Source organism: Terrapene carolina, unplaced genomic scaffold, assembly GCF_002925995.2.
Source record: "Terrapene carolina triunguis isolate 2854851 unplaced genomic scaffold, T_m_triunguis-2.0 Scaffold68, whole genome shotgun sequence".
Lineage (NCBI taxonomy): Eukaryota > Metazoa > Chordata > Testudines > Emydidae > Terrapene > Terrapene triunguis.
In genome coordinates, this window is record NW_020664419.1 from 4,604,335 (window position 1) to 4,625,358 (window position 21,024).

Below are 21,024 nucleotides of genomic sequence, written 5' to 3' on the forward strand. Positions count from 1 at the left end.
CCTACAGTCCTATGAACAATGCTACAGGTTCTTATGTACCCACAGAGGGCGCTGTTTATAGCCAATCACTGCCTACACTGAGAGGCAGGTAGAAGTATCTTTTAAACAGGACTCTCTGAACAAATGTCTTCTGAGGAACATTGGGCTGGCTTGTGGTTTCTTCCTCTGGTGCGTCGTAAGCGCTTTGGGGCAGGAACCATATTTTTGTTCTATGTTTGTACAGCACCTAGCACCATGAGGTCCTGCGCCACCTTCCTAGCATCCTCCCTGGATCGGCCGCCAGGTCCTCTCCCCATCTTCCCACTGCTGAGCTGTCTTCCTCCACCCCGACCATGTTGCCACTCCGCACTGCACCACTGCAGTCCAGTGTGTCTCGCGTTCCCGTCGGAAGCCCGTGTCGCTGCCTTGTAATGAGGGCACTGGGCAGAATCCCCATGCTCAGCGAGATTCATTACAGAGCTCTGTTTGCTTTCGGCGTGTTGTTGAGCATTAGCGTGTTAATCAGATGTTTTCCTCCAGTTTAAATCCTGCTATCAGGATCCCCGTAGGTTTCACACACACGCACACACACGCACACGAGGCACGCACATATATATTAGTCTTATCTCTGCCTCCATCACACAGGAGCAGCCGGTTTCTAAGCTCCCCTGCTGTCCGCTGGGTTTTCATTGCTGATTCCATCTACCTCCAGCATAATCCCGGTTTGTAATTACAGATATCCTGTGCAGGGGGGCTGGGAGACGAGCGTGAAGCTATCCACGCAGCATGCTGACCCACGATCGGTCCACTGGCTGAACTTGGCTACCAGCTCCCTTTCATCTGCCCTTCTAGCCTAGGAATGATGCATTTCGATGCCTCCTTGGCTTCCTCCTCGTACGCAGCAGGTTCTCTCCTTCCCTGCCAGATGCCCTGACGTGCTGTGAGAGGGGAATCCTGACCAGAGGCAGGGGAACTTTGCTCAGGGAGAACACGGATACGAAGAGCCATCTGCCATACAAAACTGTCCCCTATTCCATTCCCACTGCTCCTCCTCTTCCTCCCGGCACCCGCTGTCCCACACCAGAGATGGGACTGGAATTTGTGTCTGAACCCTTCCTCCCCAGCAGCAACCTGGATCCAATGTCCGATTTAGCTGCCAAACCTAAAAGGGAGGACAAGAAGTTGAAACCTGATATGGTGGAGAAGGATGGTCCAGTGATTAGGGGGCCTAACCCTAGGACTTGGGAGTCTTGAGTTCAATTATGTGGGCAGGGGACTGGACTCGATGACCTCTCGAGGTCCCTTCCAGTCCTAGAATCTATGAATCTATGAATCTATGTACTAGGTGACCCAGGGCAAGCCACCTTGGACTTGTCTATACAAAGGGTATGTCTACACTACCCTCCAGATCTGCGGATAGTGATCGATCTATCGGGGATCGATGTATCGTGTCTCGTCTAGACGCGATACATCGATCCCCTGAACACGTTCCCCGTCGACTCCGGAACTCCACCAGGGCGAGAGGTGGAAGTGGAGTCGACGGGGGAGCAGCGGCCGTTGATCTCGCGCCACGAGGACGCGAAGTAAGTCAATCTAAGTCAATCTAAGATACGTCGACTTCAGTTACGCTATTCTCGTAGCTGAAGTTGCGCATCTTAGATCGATCCCCCCCAGTGTAGACCAGGCAAAAGAGTTAGTGTGTGGCAGGCTGGGGTGTAAATCCACCTTGCACTACTGCTGCTGTGCATTACCGTTCCCTAGCGTGCTTTGCGCACTGCAGACCTTCCAGTGCACAGCAGTAGGGCCTCACGGACAGGTAGCACATGTCAGGCTAGTGCAAGGTAGATTTACATCTCACCTTGCTGCAGACCGTTTTCAGGGGCGCTGGGACGGGGGGGATGGCAGGGGTCCATGGCCCCATCACTTTTTACCAGCCATAAGGGCAAGCGACGGGAGGAGGGGGTGGAGAGGAGCGAGTGGGGGTGGGGTTTTAGGAGGGAGAGGTGGTGCAGGGGCGGGGCCTCCGGGGAAGGGGCGGCATGAGGGCAAGACCTTAGGGGGAAATGGCGGCTCGGGGGAAAGCCCTCGGGGGAAGGAATGGTGTGGGGACGGGCCACAGTTCAGGCGCTGGTGGCCCCCACACACATTTTTAGGGCGCTTCCATCACCGTTGACTGTTCATATAGATAAGGCTTCTGTCCTCAGCTCCCGTCTGTGCCATGGTGATAATGCACTGCCCTACCTCATCGGGGCGTGGTGAGGATAAGGCCCTTAAAACCTGGGGCGCTACCGTGCTGGGGGGGCATTTAGCACCATGGAGAGACAGAGAAGGTGGGGCAGTGAGAGCTTTCGAGGCGTGGAGGTGACAGGATCCCCCAAGCTGTTTGGGTCACATGGGTGGATGTCTTCTTCGCCTGTGTGATGTTATGAGTGTAATTTAATATCTCGTTAAAAGGTGACAGGGCCAGAAAGAGTTAATTAACTCACAGACTGACCTGACCCATGACTGAACTTTAGAGACTGGTTAGGAAGATATGTAAATGAATAGGGCTTTGAAATGCAAGTCTGTATGGACTATTTCCAAAAGAACTTTTGGCAACTACAAGCTCATCTCTGCTATGTATCTGAACCTCAAGAATTGAACTCAAGTCTGTATGTATATTGATCTTTTAACCAACACTCTCTCTTTTCTTTTTTAATAAATTTTAGTTTAATTAACAACAATTGGCTATAAGGGTGTATTGTGGGTAAGAGCTAAGTTATCAATGGACCTGAGTCTGGGGCTTGGTCCTTTGGGATCAGGAGAACCTTTTCTTTTATATGATGAGATAAGATTTTCAGAATTTATCATCATATGTTTGACACGTATGTCTGGATGGAGGCCTGAGGCTGGGCATTTTAAGGGGACTGCGTTGTTTGGACTTCTGAGTAACCAGTGAGGTAACACAGAGGCTGTTTTGGGCTGGCTTGGTAAATCTAAGTATTGGAATATCCACCAGCTTTTGGGGTTTGTCTGCCCCATTCTGAGTGACCTCAGCTGGCTCCCATGGGCAGCATTGTCACAGCCTGCCATTGTCAGTCAATTCACAGAGCAAAGTGACGGGTGCGGTGACGCTGGCAGAGCCGGTGCCAGCTCATGCCAACGTCCCCATGTGTCAGCTGAACTCTGACAAATACATAGCTGGAACCTGTCTGGTCTTCTGTGTGTTACTGTTGCTCCCATAGGTATTAGCACTCTAAGAATGTATTGAGTGGTTAGACTTTATTGAATGCTTGTGCGTTGCTGCCTGCATTAATCTCACTAATAACCTCTGTATCCCGTACTGTAAGGTAATATTTCAGCCTTTGTATTGTAACCCTCTGTAACTGTGTAAATCACCAGACAGGAGACAGACAGTAAGGCTATGTCTACACTGGCAATTGAGCAACAAAACTTTTGTCGTTCAGAGAGGCTCACCCCCCCACACACACCCCCAAAAGACAAAAGTTTTACCGCAGCAAGTGTCCGTGTGAACAGCACGTTGTTGGCAGGAGCGCTCTCCTGTCGACAACGCGACCACTGCTCATTGGGGGTGGAAGTATTTTGTCAGCAAAAGTGCCGACAAACAGCGGCTACGTTGCCCAACTTTTAGCGACATGGCTGCGTCGACACGGCCGTGTCGCTGAAAGCTGTGTAGTGTAGACAAAGCCTTAGTGTGAAATGCTGGTCTCCAGCTGGTGTTATGTTCTGTCCAACAAGGAAGGCCCAGGGGCACCAGATGAACTAAAGTGTGGAACGTTAAAGAGGACAAAAGCCTTTGTTGTTCTGCTATCCACCGCCCATGAAGATGAGTCATGCAGGTGAATTCCTCCCATCAGGTGAATTTGCAGCTCAGAGCACACAGGGCTGGAGGGGTGAGAGGGAAGGAATAAAACCCCCTAACAAAATGAACTGTATCTCTGTGCTGCTTGGACTCCAGGGGGCAAGATTTCTAGGCAGAAGCAAGGGATCCCCAGTTGCTTAGCCTGGGTTAGCCCTAAAGGACATATAGAGCCTGCTTATGATAAAAGCTCCTATTACCTTTGAAACTTAAGAGCGTAACTCATGTGTGTATCTATGTTTATCTGGTTTAACCTTGTAAATAACTCTTGTTTCCTTTTCCTATTAATAAACCTCTATATAGTTTATTATAGGACTGACTACAAGCATAGTGTTTGGTGAGAGATCTAAGGTGCAATTGACCTGGGGTAAGTGACTGGTCCTTTGGGGCTGGGACTAACCTGAATATTGCTGTGATCCTTGGTGTAAGGAACCATCTATCGCAAAGGCAGACTCACCTGGGTGTATCAGAGTACCCCCGGGTACTGTCTATGACCCCACGTTAAGGCTGTTATAGTGCCTGAGAAGTTTACACTTGATAATTGGTTGGTGAAATCTAAGCATAGGACTCTCGGCCAATTTGGGGTTTGTGCCCTGGTCCTTAAGTCTGCCCTCAGGTTACTGCAGAACAGCTTGACAGGTGTTTTCAGAGGAGATCGCTTTCCCTGGGAAAACCAGGGAGGGGATTAAAGCCTGTGAAATCAAAGATCAGACAGGACACACGCACACTCTAATCCAGATCCTGCTCCCTCTGAATTCCATGGCAAGATTCCCCCTGATTTCCGTGGAAGCAGGATCTATCCCTCCCCGAGCAGCAGGGAGACAGCAGCAGCACGCTGAGCAATCTTTCCTGTGCAGCCAGTATCCCCTTCTTCCTTCCCTGCTCCATGAGTCTCCAGCCCCCCTTCCTCACGCCCCTTCCTTCCTATTCTTTACTACACCATCACTCAGTAACGTCCCTCCTAGGACCCCTCTCATAAAGATGCGGCGAGAGAACGCCTACGCTTGCATATTAAATATTAAATGTAGATGATGTATAATCCTTCTAATTAAGTTGAATTTAATCTTGAGGTCTAAATAGAGGGAAGTGGTGGGGGGGATAGAGAAACACCACCTATGCCAGACAGGGCTGGATTAACTCTCCTGTGGGCCCGGGGCTATTAGATTTTGTGGGGGCCCTGTATACAAGTCTTTTTCCTGGGAGGGAGTTTGGTGCAGGAGGGGGCTGGGGCAGGGGGTTGGGGTGCAAGAGGGGATGCGGGGTCTGGGAGGGAGTTTGGTGCAGGAGGGGATTCTGACCTGGGGCAGGGGGTTGGGGTGCAGGAGGGGGTGCGAGGTGCTGGCTCCGGCCGGGAGGCGCTTACCACAGGCGGCTCCTGGCCAGCGGCGCAGCAGAGCTCCAGCAGGCGGCCTGCCATAGCCCCACACTGCTCCCAGAAGTGGCTGGCTGCTGGCACATCTCTGCGGCCCCTGGGGGGAGGGGGACAGCATGTCTCCATGCACTGCCTGCACCCGCAAGCGCCGCCCCCGTAGCTCCCATTGGTCGGTCCCCGTCCCCTCGCCAGGGGCTGCAGAGACGTGTCAGCAGCCAGCCGCTTCTGGGAGCAGCGTGGGGCCAGGGCATGCAGGCAGCCTGCCTGAGCGCCCCTTTTAGCGGCCCGGAGCTCGCTGCCTGTGATTTATTTTTGCGGGGCCCGCCTTGAGCTGGGGCCCTAAAGCCCCTGCCTTAATCCGGCCCTGATGCCGTATGGTTTGTAACACCTGTCAATTCCATGGCCTGCTAAAGGCAGGCTGACTACAGCACTCCCGCAGAGCTCAGGGGACCAACAATGCCTGGTTTCCTTTGCTGGCTCATTTCATCCCACTGGTACAATGGTAGCGATAGACGGGCTCCAAAGAGGAGAGGAAGGATGTGCTAACGGTTAGCCTGCTACCCTGCAGAGTTCCTGTGCTCCTAAAACCATCTTGTGTGACCCTGGGCAAGTAGCTTCGTCTGTGTTTCACCTGCCCATTTGTAAGAGGAGATTATGCTACTAAAGCTGCCCTCCCTTCCCAGGTGTTGTGAGGTGCCCAGATACTATGGTGATGGATGCTGTGTATGAACCTGAGCCAGACACAGACCTATCTTCAGTGCTGCTGGAACCCTTGTGATAGTGGGGGTGCTGAAAGCCAGCCCCGTTACCCCTGTCCACGCCCCCCCCCCCCAGCTGGGGCGGGGAGCAGCGCCGTGTCTCCAGGAGGGGGGGACCCGGACAGGGGTAAGGGGGCAAAGGCTGGGGGCGGACACGGGGCCCGCAGCTGGGACCCCACATATGGGGCCAGTAGCAGAGCCCTGGGAGCGGGGGACAGGGTGCAGAGCCCCGGGAACAGGGCCAGCAGCCGGAGCAGGACCGGCAGCTGGCACCCAAGCCCTGGGCTGGGGAGTGGAGGCCTGGGCACGGGGCCAGTGGCCCACGTAAAACCTGGGGGTGCTGCAGCACCCCCCGCATCCTTAGTTCCTGTGCCTATACCTATCTTATGTAGTACAAGGGGAGAAGCAGCAATCTCTGCCTTTTGGTTGCCAAACACTTTCCATTCTAAAAACTTCTTGCAATTTTTTCTTGGAAGAGCTCTAACACCTCCATTGTTTGCAGCAGGACTTTGAAATTTGGTCACAGGGTGCTCCTGGTGCCTTCTGCTGGCCTCATAAAAATCCCTTCCGGTTTGGCCAAGTTATACCGGGTCAAAAAGCACCATTTCTTGTCTGTGATTTACAACCCCCAGCTTTGTTTTGGCAGCAGTGCCAGCCAAAAACCCTCCACCTTCTGTGGCCCTGCACATGCATCACGCTTTGGTGCCCTACTTCAGCATGTCCCACGGAGTTCAAACTCCAGATGGCGCCCGGACAAAATGGCTCTTCCTGGTGCTGTTGCATGCGTGCAAAGAGACACACGCCAAAGCAGAGGGCTTGATGCAGCATTCAGCACAATGGGGCCCTGACCCTGCCGGGGCCCTCTCAGCACTGCTGTGATACAGACAATGCTAATTCTGATCTCCCACGCACCACCTTTACCCCACTGTAATCCATTCAACTGGATCTAGTTACTCCTGATTTACACGGGCATACGTCAGAACAAGAGCGGGCCCACACCCTTATTTCCCCAGAACCAGTTTCCAAAGGGACCAGGTGACTGGGGTTTAGGGATTTATAGAGATTTCTGAGGTCCTCACGGTGCCGGAGAAGCATCTCACACGCATCAGTGAATCTAGCCTCTGCACACCCTTGTGGATGAGTGAATATTGTTATCCCCAGGGGGATAATGAGGCACACACAGATTAAGGACCAGATTTGCAGAGCTGCTAAGCATATGCAGCCGCCAGGGGTATTCCGTACTTCTGAAAACAAGGCCTTGCATGACCTGTCAGAATCCACATTGCCCAGCTGGGGCTAGAACCCACGTCTCCAGGCGTCACTCCCGAGACAACGCGTCAACCATCAGTCAGGGCAAGGGTAGCTCACGCCAGGAGTCTCTCCCAGGGGGGTTAAGCTGTAGGAAATCTGGGGAGGGGGGCCCGGAGAGATCCAGAATGGTCGCAGTGATGAGCAGCCCAGGGCACGGAGTTACAGCAGGGACGCTTCGCTGAGCCAGGGAACGCACGCACTGAGACAGGAGAAATGGTCAGGTTGTTACCACAGCTCAGGACACTGTAGGCCAGGAAATAAGATCCTGGCACGTCTCTGACTCAGAGGCTGAGGGTACGAACCTCTCCCCTCTGGCGTGCAAATCCAGCCTGAGGTCACAAGCTCAAATCCATGCGGTGTCCTCAGCCCAGCACCCATCTGTAAGCTACACAGAACACCATGAGAGCTCCTGAGAGCAGCCAGGCATGTTGCACAGCCGGACTAGAGGGGGGTTGGCTTCTGCTCTTGTTTCTGAAGGAGGCCATGTGGTCTGGTGGACAAGGCACCCACGTAGGACCTGGGTTCTAGTCCTACCTCTGCCATCGACCTGCTGCATGACCTTGGGCAAATCACTGCCTCTCTCTGTTCCTTGGTTTCCCCTCCCACACTTTGTCTGGATCGTCTATTTCGAGTGGAAGCTCTTCAGAGCAGGGACTCTCTTCCACTATGTGTCTATGCAGTGCCCAGTGCAGTGGGGTGCTGATGTCAGTGGGGGCCTCTACATGCTACGATAGTACAAATAATGAATGTGGTTGAGTAGGGCATGGGCAGGACTGGGGCATGCCGCAGGTCAGGAGCACAGTGAGTTGGCAGATCTATGTTAGGTAGAAAGCTGGAATGGCACAGGGTATTGGTTGTCAGCTGGTTGAGCTCTCCGGTGGGGGATGAGGGAGAGGCTTGGATCGCATATGGTTGCACTATTCCTGGGCCCAGCCAGAGCTGGGAATCCTCCCTGTCCCTAAACTCTGGATTCATTATCAGTTAACAAACTTGGATAGATCTGTCCCTCTTCATGTACCTACCCAGAGAAGGGAATGTTAGGGCAGGAGGCTGGTCCCCTGCAGTTGCTGAGTCCCAAGCTAGACTAAATTAGAGAAACATGTAAGCACCAAACACACTTGATACTCCAAAGTCCACCACAAAGGGCCAGATCCTGCCCTAGGGCTGTCCAAAACCTGGTGGATTTGATCATAGGGGTTGTGCAAATCTTCCAGGGAATTAAATCCAAGTGCATTCACAGTCCCTATTCTGTCTCATTTATATTGCGGTAGCATCTGGAGGCCCCAGTCAGGATCGGGCCCCCCATTGCTCCAGGCACTGAACAAGCAGATAGTAAGTTATGGTCCCTGCCCCAAAGAGCTCACATCCTGGGATTGAACTCAGCACCTTCAGCATTGAAAACGCTAGTGTCTACATCTGATCTACAGCAAAACTCCTGTGTCTGGGCAAAAATAGCAGGTTGTTATAGTCTTTGGGGACAGCCACTAGAGGGAGACATTGTCACCTGCAAAAGCCAGTGTCCTAGATGTGGTTTCAGGTCAAGACCATGTTATTAAGAAGCTGGGTTTCATTGTTTCCACCCTGTGAAGGGGGTTCCATTCACCCCAGGTGTGCCTTCTAGTGACTGGGTCTGGGAATTAGCTCCTGCCCGCGTGGCACCGCGTTCCGTTAGTTGTTCATGCTGTGGCCCCACTCTCTCTCCATGACTCGGGGTGCTCCTTCTTCATGAGGTGGCTCTCTGGCCAGGTTGCTATACAATCCTCTACCCCTTCCATACAAGCTGTTCGGGAAGTCTTCAGTTCCAAGTGACCAGGTCCTGTACCACTTTCCCAGTGGCTGCTGAGAAATCCAGGCCTGCCCACTCTTCCGGGTTCCTGCCCAGAGATCCCATGACTAGCCACCTAGGTGTGCTCAGTCTCAGACCCTGTTGCGGTTTCCCTGGGCTCCTCCCTACCCCACCTCTCCTTGCCTATGTTCTCTACTCCCTGTGGCTGCTTCGCCTTTCTCAGCCACTTGCTTCACTCCCTCATCCAGGGCAGAACCCCAGGGCTTACTGTCTCCATGGATCTCCTCCTTGTCCCTGGCCAACTCCCTTTCCCTCTAGGGCCTGACTGCAGAACTCCTCCCTGCAGCCCCCTTCCTACTCTCACTTTATAATCCTACCCCAGCCCCTGCCCCAGCTGGGCTTCATCTGCCATTAGGCCCTGTCAATCCCTGGTTCCCCTCCAGGGGCAGCACCTAAGGTTAATTGTCCCCTCCTGGCCCACAGTAACCAGCTAAGGGCTTATGCGGGGTGGACACCCCCATCACCCTCCCTCAAACTATGTACCCGCCTGGGCGTGCTCTCAGAACCTTTTCCTCAGGCTTTCTGGTTTCGTGCTGCTCTTAAACCACCAGACGTGGCCGTGTGGTGCCGAGAGATTTGCCGTGCACTTGGAAAAGCAAGGGAGCCCTAATTTCTGGCTTGGCGTAAGACACAGAACTCCGGTCCGCTCTCTCCTGTTGACTGCTCACTCATCCCATTGGCACCGATGGACTACGCAGCTGGGGTGAGTGGGGAGTATTTTGTGCTGAGTCACTAATTCCATGGCTGCCTTGCCCTGTAGCACTGGGTTATAAACATGACAAAGCTCCAGCCGACATTCCAGCTTTATGAAAGTGGCGTTGTCATTCAAAACTATTTTCTGTTCAGCATCGTTCTTTACGACACCTGATGCAGATTTTAAGTCATCTAGCCCTGGTAATGCAAGAACCATGGAGTAAGCAGCATATCGATCTTCCCTGGGAACCATTTTGGGTCACTCAGAGAAAATAATTCAAAGTTTTTTGGGGAAAAGGGGAGGGTTGATCACAATATCTAGCTGCACTGGGGGCACTCTGCCAGGACTCGCCAGCAGCAAGAAAGAGGCATTCTTCCAGGAAACACTGGGCACATCTGCCAGCACGTGAGGGATATTCCACTAGGATTTACCAACATCTCTGGAGAGGTGTACCACTAGGGTGCATCTGGAACAAGGGAGGGACATCCTTCCAGGATGCACTCAGTACATCTGGTGGCATTTAAGGAATATCCCACCAGGACATCACTGGCACATGTGGAGGAGCATTCCAGCAGGATGCACCTGGCACATCTGGCAGCACTGGAAAGGTTACTGTGTATTGTAACCAAAATGCAAAGAAAGGAGGAACTGAACCTCTAAGCTCTCCCTATGGTTCAAAGGTCCCGCCCTCCACAAGGGGTGTACAATAAAGTCCCCCATAGAAGGGACCTCGAGAAGTCATCTAGTCCAGTCCCCTGCACTCATGGCAGGACTAAGTATTATCTAGACTGTCCCTAACAGGTGTTTGTCTAACCTGCTCTTCAAAATCTCCAATAGCAGAGTTTCCAAAACCTCCATCTTGAAAGGAGGCGGAGACAGCTGTATTCCACCCAAGTTATGCTGAAGCCTCATTTCTGCTTGTTGTAGCCTCTTGCAGGATCTGCAAAGAAAATAACGCACACATTGGCATTTCCTTCAAAGTCCAGGTTGTATTCATTGCTTTTCACAGGGAATTGGATTTTCAAATTCACAGGCTCGAAAGGTCAAGGATAACAGGTAACAGCATTTAATATGCATTCCAGGGGGAACAAAAACCTATCAAATTGGAAATGCATTTTCATGCCGCCTTTATTGCCAAAACCCAGACCAAAACATCTCTCTCCACTCTCAATGAACTGGCATCTGTTCTTTGTTGTCATATCTGAAAGGTATTAAAGGCTCCTGCTAGCATCGGGGCTAAGTCAACATCTGCAGCATTGACTGCTGACACACAGTACTGAAGGTGAGACAAAGGGAGTGTCGGGCCTTTTGTTCGGCATCAAAATAACAACGGCGACGACAACAGAGATCATTGTTCTAACATGCTGCCTTTTTTGCATGGCCACTGCTGTTGCTAGTTAGGGGGCTGCGAGTGAAGAAAACACGAGGTAATTCTCGGCACAGCTATCAAACAACCCTGTGTAGCAAAAGGGATTACTAGATAGCTCAGAAGAACCAGAATAAAAAGCCCTCAAGACCATTTTCAATGATGGCTATCAGCTAGTTTGGGGCTGGCTGTGGTTATGTGCAGGGGTCAGACTGGCAAGGAGGGAGAGGTGGCCCCGCCTATAAACGCAAGCACCACCCACAGTCCCAGAGTGGATGGATGCTTTCCGCTAACCTGACCATGAGAGAGAGTTTATAACAGTTGGCGGGTACGTTCCGAGCCAACACCCCCTCAGTTACACGGGTGTAACTCTCCTCCCGGCTGGATTAAGGTGGAGGCCTGTGTGTAGGGCCCGGCATTCTGGAGTCTCTTGATTACATCAGAGTCTCAGCTTGTAACCACATGCCCAGAAATTCAGCAATAGAAATTGCAACATGGTGACCCAGAAGGCAAAACCCACCCAAGACACAAATCCATCCCAGAAAACAGCCTCACCCATATGTAACCCTTACTCCAGCTCACGGGCTTTCTTCTTTTAAATAAATAAAACGGACTAAAAGGCCCCACTGTGGGATTAGCAGAGTTTAAGTGATAGGCCAAGATAGAGCTAATTTGTTGCATTATTATTGATGTTACAGTAGCACCAAGAAACCCCACTAACTATTTTAGGATTTTCATGTCCACCCCTTCTTTGTGAATTTCCTCTCGCTGAGGAGCCGTTATTAATTATTTGCATTTCAGTAGCATGCAGAGGTGCCATAGGAGATCATTGTCTCGGGCACTGTGCATACACATAGTAAGAATAGGGTTGCCACCTCAGAGGTACAAAAAAAAACAGGCTATTCGGGACGATCCTGAGCCCATAAAAGTGGCCAGCTGGCAGTGTGTACGGAGCACCCTGGCAGATTTCCCAGGGCAGCTACCTCAAAAAAGGAATGAACCTGGGAAAACCTGGGCAGATGGTACCACTAAGTGAGATTGTCCCCCTACCCCAAAGGGAGGGAGAAGAGACACAAATGGAGTGACTAGCCCAAGTTCATGCAGTGACAGAGCCACAGTAGACTCCCAGTGGCCCAACTCCCCACCCAATGCCCCGTCCCTCGACCACACTACCAGCCCTCCCCAGCATAGGCGCTAACTCCATAGGTGCTCCGAGGCTGGAGTACCCATGGAAAAAAAATAGTGGGTGCTCAACACCCACCAGCAGTCCCCCCGATCAGCTCCTCCCCCTCCCCCCCCAGCACCTCCTGCCTGCCACCAATCAGCTGTTCGGTGGTGGGCAGGAGACGCTGGGGGGGAGGGGGAGGAGTGGGGGTGGTGCGTGCTTGGGGGAGTGGAGGAGCAGGGGTGAGAAGAGGTGGAGCAAGGGTGGGGCCTTTGGGCAAGGGGCAGAGTGGGGGCAGGGCCTCGGGGCAGAGCAGGGGTAGAGCACCCAAGGGAAAGCTGAAAGTTGGCACCTGTGCTCCCCGGCAGGTAGTCATTGCGCCCACCAGAGTCTCGAGGGAACTCGAGGGCTGAGCCTCACGCGCTGGGTGACAAACTGGGGCTGGCTGTATTATCTGTTACAAACACAGTGCATGCCTCTGGGGTGGGTGTTTCTTATGGGTCACTTGCTGTGGAGTGAGATCCCAAAGGGGCTGCCACAGGAACCGAGCAGGAAAGGTAGAACAGTGGCCTACAGGAGAAGTACCCCAGCAAACGCACTAGCCAGGTTCGTAGCCGGGAAAAAGCGACCCCCATGGCCCCAGCCCCGGGGACAGAAGTGCTTTGCCAAGGCTGAGAAGAGCGAGATCCAACGCTGAGCCCTCACAGAGCCCCGGGCCTAGGAAAGGATGGGGCTGACCGGGGAGCATCAGCAAAAGCTGACAGGCTAGTAAGGGGACAAGAAAACAGAGAGACCGTGCTGCAGGCAGGACCGTCTGTTTTCTCCCAGCCAGAGACAGGGGTTAGCTGGGCTGAGGGGAACTCACCAATGCCGGCAAGACAAGACAAGATGAAGGCGTAAGTGTGACCCAGGCGCGCAGGCCTTTGCTTGGTTTTCTCGGCGTGCTTTCTTCCTTGGGGGAAGGAATAAATAAGACTTTGTTCGGAAGATGCTGTTTGTACTCAGCTCACTGGTCACCGGCCCTTGGAATGAACGGGCTGACAGGTGCCCGGTGCAGCTGGGCCTGTCCTGTGAACGCCGTAGGGACCCAGGAGAGCTGCAGCCCAGAGCCCTGGTCTGAGAGAGGTCGGACTGCGGGTTCCACCCAGGTGAGGGGCAGGGGAGCGCTTGAGAGGGACTAGAAGGGGCCTAAAGCTCAGTTCACCCTGTAACCGTGACATCCTGTTCATGATACTGTGACGCTGGCAGACCAGGGGCCAGCTCATGCCAAGGCCCCTAGGCTTCACTGAACACCGACAAATGCAGAGCTGGGAACCAGCCTGGCTCCCCTGTGTGTCAGTGGTGTTAAAATGGGTATTACATTTATAAAACGTGTTTAGTGGTTAGATTTTATGAAATGCTTGTAGGATGCTGCATGTGTTAATCTCGCTTAACAACTGGCCCCCCTCGTGTTATAAGATTTTAGTAAGTGTTTGCATTGTAAACCTCTGTAACGGTGTTACTCCGCAAACAGGAAAGAAGCATTAATTAATGTAAAAGCTGGCTTCCTACATGGGGTCCTGCACACCGGAGGGCCCATTGAAACCAAATGAGCCATTGGGAAACATCAAACGACAAAGACGTCGTGGATTGCTCCCCCCACACCCATGAAGAGGAGACCTGCACGTGGACTTGTCAAGAAGAAACTGTATCTCTATGCTGCGTGGACTTTGGGAGGGTAAGACTTCTAAGCATAAGCAAGGGATCCCCAGGTGCTTAGCCTGGGTTAGCTCTAAAGGACATATTGCGCTTGCATATTACAGCAGCCTCTATTACCTTTTGGAACCTGACTGTAACTCATTTGTGTGCATATGTTTACCTGCTTTAACCTTGCAAATCACTCGCATTTCTTTTTCTTATTTTATAAATCTTTAGTTAATTTATTATAGGATTGGCTACAAGCATTGTCTTTGGTATAGGACGGTGGTTTTCAACCGGTGGTCTGCGGGTGTCGGCACACTATGTCTAAGATTTCCAAAGGGGTCTGCACCTCCATTTGAAATTTTGTAGGGGTCCACAAATGAAAAAATCTTGAAAACCACTGGTATAGGATCTACGCTGCAACTGACCTGGGGTAAGTGACTGGTCCTTTCAGACTGGGAGTAGTCTGAATATTGTTGTGATTTGTGGTTTAAGGGACCATCTATGACAAAGGCGAGCTAGCCTGGGCGGCAAGATAGCCCGGAGCGCCCAAGGGGAATGGCTGTAACTCCAGGGTGAGGCTGTTACAGTGCTTGAGGAGTTCACACTTGATACTTGGGTGGTGAAATCGAAGCATAGAACTCACAACCAGTTTGGGGTTTGTGCCTGCTTCTTAACAGTCGGCCCAGTCATTCTCCTTAGCCACTGCAGACAGCTTGACACAGACCACTAATAACAGTCATCTCTTTGTCTGTAGATCTCACAGCACTTTACAAAGAATGGTGAGTATTGTTACCCCCAGTGCACAGAGGGGAAACTGAAGCAGAGAAAGGGGATGTAGCATGCTGGGAACCCAGGTGTCTTGAATCCCAATCCAGTGCCCTATCCACATGCCTACTTCCCATGATGCACTTGACTCTCCAGGCCAGAAGAGCCCTTATTAAGCTTGTTAATGGAAAACTAAGCATCTTAAATATCACCTCATCACTGCTTACCCACCAAGACCACAACTCCTGTTCCGAGCCGGCATAAACAGACACACAAAATCATAGACGAGCTACCATGACCCATTAATATTTAAAGAGATCATGGGGAAAACATTGCTTTCAACGACTTTGCAGCCATCCATCGTATCCAATCACATGGCTGGGATCATCCTGCCAGCGCTGCTTTCATCAGAGCAAAAAAATTAAGAGGTGAGAACAGCTTTCCTTGCGCTCTGATGGCTGTGTGGCAGACAGCCCTCGTCCATGGGAAGTGACTGACAATGTAGAATCGGGTCCTCATAGGGGAAATAAAGCAAAATATTTTCTCAAGGCTCCACAGGTCTCACAGGAGTTTTAATTCTCTTTTTAAATGTTACCCCTGCGCGTAGGACCTTCCTCCCAAAGCAGGGAGCTGAAGATACCAGGCTGCAGTGGATAGGAATTGGGGAGTGTAGGCCATCAGTCTTGGGATGTCTAGTGAATTCACAAGACCTAATCCAAGTGGATGCCTTGCAAATTCTCTCTGAAGAAGCTCCACTCCGCTGAGCCCATGGAGTAGCTGCCGGCTTAGTGAGTACAATTATTTTGTGCCTCAGTTTCCCCATCTGTAATGTGCATAATCCTGACCTTCCTTAGACTGGTCTGAGTCCTGATGTAGGAGACAGATCTCCCCCCCCCCCCCCAAAAAAGGCCAGGGCTTCTCTTGCTGTAGTGAAACTCCCACAGGCTAAATAAAATTTCATGTCTAAGAAGGCTCCCCTGCTTTTACCCACCTCAAAGGCATGTTGGGAATTCGCCTCTCTAATGTGCTTTGAGATCCTTGCAATTGTGATGACAGCAATCTCCATCTCTGCTCCTGTGCTGAGACACATCTTCGCAGCTCCTTGATTAGCAGCAGCACACGGAGTGTCTGCCTGTTAAAGACAGGCCGTTTCTTTATTAACCTTGCCGTAACAATAACAATACCACAGGGTGGCTGTGCCGTCACCAAGGATTGCCCAGGAAAGGGTTATCTCTCTCTGCTAGCAGGACAACCACAGCTGCAGGCTCTAAATCCAGGAAGCAGGAGCTGACCTGAATTAAGTTTCCTCAGCAAAGTATACGAGAAGCTTGTGGCAGGGCGCTTGGCGGGTTGATGCTAGGGGGTGCTGCTAGGAAGGGAGTTGATATTAGCTGGAAATGCTTCTGTTTCACCAAACTCAAATGTGAGCTGCTGTGCCGAGGGTGGGCTCTGTTTGTTTGGAGTGGGATGCTGAGCCCAGCCTGCAGGAAGCAGATTAGAGCGGTGCTTTAAAATCTAGGGGGGTGGATTTGGCTAGGCTATGACAAGCGAATGGGTCAGACCTTGAGGCCCAGGGCTATTGGTCCTGAACCTGACAACCACCGCCTGGATGTGGCTCAGATAGCAGCTGTCTTACGCTCATATGGTGTCTGCCGTCTCAAAGGTCCATCTGTGCCACCACTGAAGTGCAGCCAGTTGTGGGGTAGACTGGGCTAGCCGGGCAGCGTGCACAATGCTAGAAACAGCGTGGGAAGGGAGCAGATCTAGCCAAGGGCACAGGATGAAGCCCAGTTCTTCCAGCAAGTGTAGTGAGATCCTTAATGCCCCGGCAGTACCTTAGCTCTGGGAGTAAATGGCATAGGACTCCGTGTGCACCTAAGAAGGACAAAGGGGTGAACTGATATTGCTGGGACCTGAGACTTTGGATTCTAGGGAGATCAAGTGTCCCAGCCCACTAAGCCCTCCACAGCACGGTAGCTCTATCATAGCCAGGCTCAGCCTGGTGGTTTGCACGGGGTCAGGGGTGCTTGCTCCTCAACAGCCTTTTTGTCTTCCGTGGGGTCAAGGGATCGCTTCAAGGGATCAGAGTCCCAGACATAGGGCTGGAAGTGATCTTGACAGTCACCTGTCCATCCCCACCCCCACAGAGGCTGGATACCTAGATCTGCATGTATCGGGGTGGATGACTGGCTGGATTCAGAGCTGGCGTTCCCTGAAGTCCAGGGATGTTTGGTTCAGACTCTTTCCCCCGTGGCTGCAGGTACAAGGGCCAGATGCCTAATAGGTGGGATTTCTGGTGGCATAAAATGTTCCTTAGCGGCAATGGGATCCGCCCAAGTCTTAGCAAAATGGTGGCAATCAATATTGCCAAGTTGAGAGAGCTCCGCTGGGCTGTCCTAGTGCCCCTCCCTGCTCTGAAATTGACGGGCAGAATGGGAGTTCAGTGCATTGTCCTGGCTGCGTCTGCACAGTCAGCAGGGATCAAATGTGGCCCTTTAGCAGTGACTTCTCCTACTTGAGCTACAGGAGAACGCCTTAGCTGGAGGGACCAGCCCCTAGACTAGGGAAACAGTCACATCTCCCTAACCCCGTGTGATACAGGAGCCCTCTCCATTAGAGTTTTAGCAGCGTCAAGTAGTTAAAGGTACAGCGCTCTCCCCACCTAGACAATTGCCCCCGGTACAAGTGGGATAGTGTATTGACCAGTTCCTCTGCAATAGTGACTTATTTCTGTACATCTCCGCCAGGTTCACACCCGTTACCGAGGCATTAGAGAAAGGGAGAGTCCCCTTGCAGTGTTAGGTTACCCAGTCCAGCCCACTCAGCATCTACCGGATGTTCCCTCCAGTATGCACCCAGTGCTCTGCCCGGCCCACGTTTGAATGGCTCCCTCCAGCAACGGGTGTTGTACAAGCTAGTCACCTTCAGCCTCCGGAAACCTTTCCAGGGCTCTGGCCTCAACTTCGCTTTGCTCAGTGTCACATCCCTGCTTCAGGCCGTTCCTCCCCGGACCATTCCTCTTCCCCCGCCAAAGGCTGGTCAGTGGCTGGGCTCACGCAGCGCCCTCACAGGAGAGATGGGCGGAGCTCAGTCCTAGTGACTGTACAGGGGATTCTCTCTTGAGGCTGCTGGAGACAAAACTGGCCCCCGAGGTTCTTCCTTGCTCCTAGACGGAGCCTACTTCACCACCCAGGGTCTCCCTAGGCCTGGCATGGAGCAGGCCAGCCCCGGTGTGGAGCAAATATCCTCTTAGCTTCTTCTAGCCTTGCATCACAAACCAGGTCCAGCCAACCTCTTGTCCCTGTCTGGGTCCTTGCCATCTCACACACATTCTTCCAAATAGGGCCAAACCCTGGGCTGCCTGCTCTGTTGCCTCTGCATTCATAGCCCAGTGCCGCAGTGACTTTTTATCACCACGTCACACCGTAGGCTCCAGACGACGTTAGCGCCCTGCTGTATTGCCCTTGGGCTTTCCAAAGCATTTCTGCTCTCCAGGCACCTTCATAGAACTGCTCCGGGGCTTACTCCACATTGGATGCATATTCCTCGGCGGAATCTCATTGTATTAATTCCTGCCAATTCCTCTAATCCCTCTAGATCTGGTTTATTTCCCCCTCTGTCCTCCTGGGAGTTGGCAGCGTCCCCCAGCCTGGTGCCACCGGCAACGTAATTCACTCTTGAGGATCACTGACGGACTGAAACATAGTGCACAAAACTGGGACTAATAGGGACCCTTGGATCTCATTGGAAACTACACCCCAAGTAGCTGCAATGCCCTAGAGTAATAACGACGATACCATTCCTACTTCTCTCTGGCTGCTCTCATCGTACATTACTTTAGAGGACGGATGATTCGGTGGTTGAGGCACTGGACTGGAAATCAGGAGATCTGGGTTCAATTAAATTCCCAGCCCTGCCACAGACTCGCCAGGTGATCTTGGCAAGTCCCTGAATCTCTGTGTGTCAGTTCCCCAGTGGTAGATCACAACACCCCCTTTCTCCCAGCCTTTGCCTGTCTTATTTATTTAGACTGTAACTCTTCCGGTAGGGACTGTCTATTACTCTCTTTACGTACCACAGCTAGCAGAACAGGGCTCTGTCGTGGTTGGGGCCTTAGGTAATACTGTAATACAAATAATTATTAATAAACACATTGAAATGTACAGAGTATGTGTAGGGGAATAGCTTCACCCACCACTGAAAAGCAGTCACCTCTGGAGTGGAACATGGCAGCTGTTTAACATTGTACAAACAATCCAACCCAAGGGTTCATGACTGGAAGTAGAAAATACTGTAGCCGTTGGAAACGGCAGGCAGGAATTCAGGGAGGTAGTGAATGCCATTACTCCAACTGGAATTTGGCCAGGACTCGGATCCCTAAACTCTGCCTACCAGGAAGGTGTCTGCAGAGAGCTTGGGCTTTTGCACTGTTCCCCAGATTTCCCATCCCGCACGGAAATGTCTCCCTGGGGAGGTGAGCTGCCAGTGCTGCTCATCCCCGCCCCACCTTGCCTCTCTCCTCTTGCCCTAGATCAGTAGTCCCCAAACTGTGGGGTGTGGCCCCCTAGGGGGGTGCAGAGGAATGTTCGGGGGGGACCTGGGCCAGCCCCCACGGGGCTGGGAAGGGAGTGCCAGCCAGCCCGACTCTGCTCCCAGCTCCGCTCCGCCCCAGCCCCAGCTGCAGCTCCAGCCGTGGCCTCACTCCTGGCCCTGGTTCCGGCTCTGGCCCCAGCCACTGCTCTGGCCTTGCCAACAGCCCCGCTCCCAGCCATGGCCCCTGGCTCCCAGCCCCGCCTGCGGCCCTCAGCTCCCGGCCCCGACCCGGCTCCCTACCATGGCTCCCAGGGAGGCACAGACCAGGTAAAGGGGGTCACGACCGAAAAAGTTTGGGGACCACTGCCCTAGATGGTGAGCTGGCATAGGGCAGACAGGATCAGCATTGATCCCCTCTGGTGTCTCACTGCAGGCTTGCTGAGGAATGATGCCAGAAGCAGCGGTCACCTGGCCAATCCCACCTCATCCAGTCACACACACCCTGGAGGCTCTGCGCCAAGGGCTTCTCTGTGGGATCCTCCCTCCACTCGTAACTGGTTCCCCTCCCCTCCTAGCAGCAGAGGGCATGACAGGGCCTTTCAAATACCCCCCCACCCCATGTGGTGCTGAGCGACGCACCCAAGCTCCTGTACCACACGCAGGGGGCTCTGAATCTCAGGCTCTCTCGGTTCCCTGCTAGGCCCTGCTGCTGCTGGTCCCTTTGCGGGACATGAGTGTCTGCCCTTTCCCCCTGCCCTGGTTCTGCAGCCGCCGGCAGAGCCCTTCTCGCTGCTGCTTCGGGGACTGGCACAGCCGCAGGGAGAGGGGAAGACAGTGCCTCTGTGGTGTAACACAAGCCGGGAGGCCGGCCTCCCTGGGGAGGCTCTGATCTCATTCAGGGGAGGCCCAGATGAGTTCAGGGAGAATGAAATCGAAGAGAAGGAAACCGTTTCTTTCTTGCTGGAGCCTTTTCCCGGAGCCCTGAGCAAAAGCAGAGCCATCGACTGAATACTAAGCATCCTGTGGCACTCTAATTATTCCACAGCACAGGCAACCCCTGCTCTCGCCGAGCACGGCAGGGAACCGTTCCGAAGAGATGGATTAGGGAGATAACGTGGCTCTGGGGATTGGTGATGGGGTACAGAAGCCATGCCCTCCAGCTCACCAGCCCGGTAATGAGGTCTAAGCAGGGGGGTTGGGAAGGATGGTCTTGTGGTTAATGCAGAGAACTGGGACTTGGGAGATCCCCAAAGGTTTTGTCCTGGCTCTGCCACTGACTTCCCATGTGACCGAGGCCACCTTCCTCAACCTTCGTCTCTGTTTCCTCTCTCCAAAACCAACCTGTCTTTCTGAGCTGTTTGTTCATTGGGTGCCCTAAGGCAAAGGAGCTGGGGCCTGTGTCAGTCTAGTCTCCCGCCATGGAGAATCCCGGTTTGATGTGGATTATCACTTCCATGTTTTTCCCTCTTCCTGAGTGGGGCCCAGTGCTATGCGGATGCCTTACTGAGCTAAGGTGCCAGCTTAGAGGAGAACCACCAAAGGTGTGGGAGCAATGTTACCCGTCTCCTTCCTCTCCACCACTCCTCGCTGGGGCCTCCAAATTTTGTTACCCGGGGTTCTTTCAACTCAAAGCTCTTGGTAACTTTTACTCTGTGCGAGGAGGTGTCAGGAAATAAATCAGGGGAGACACGGC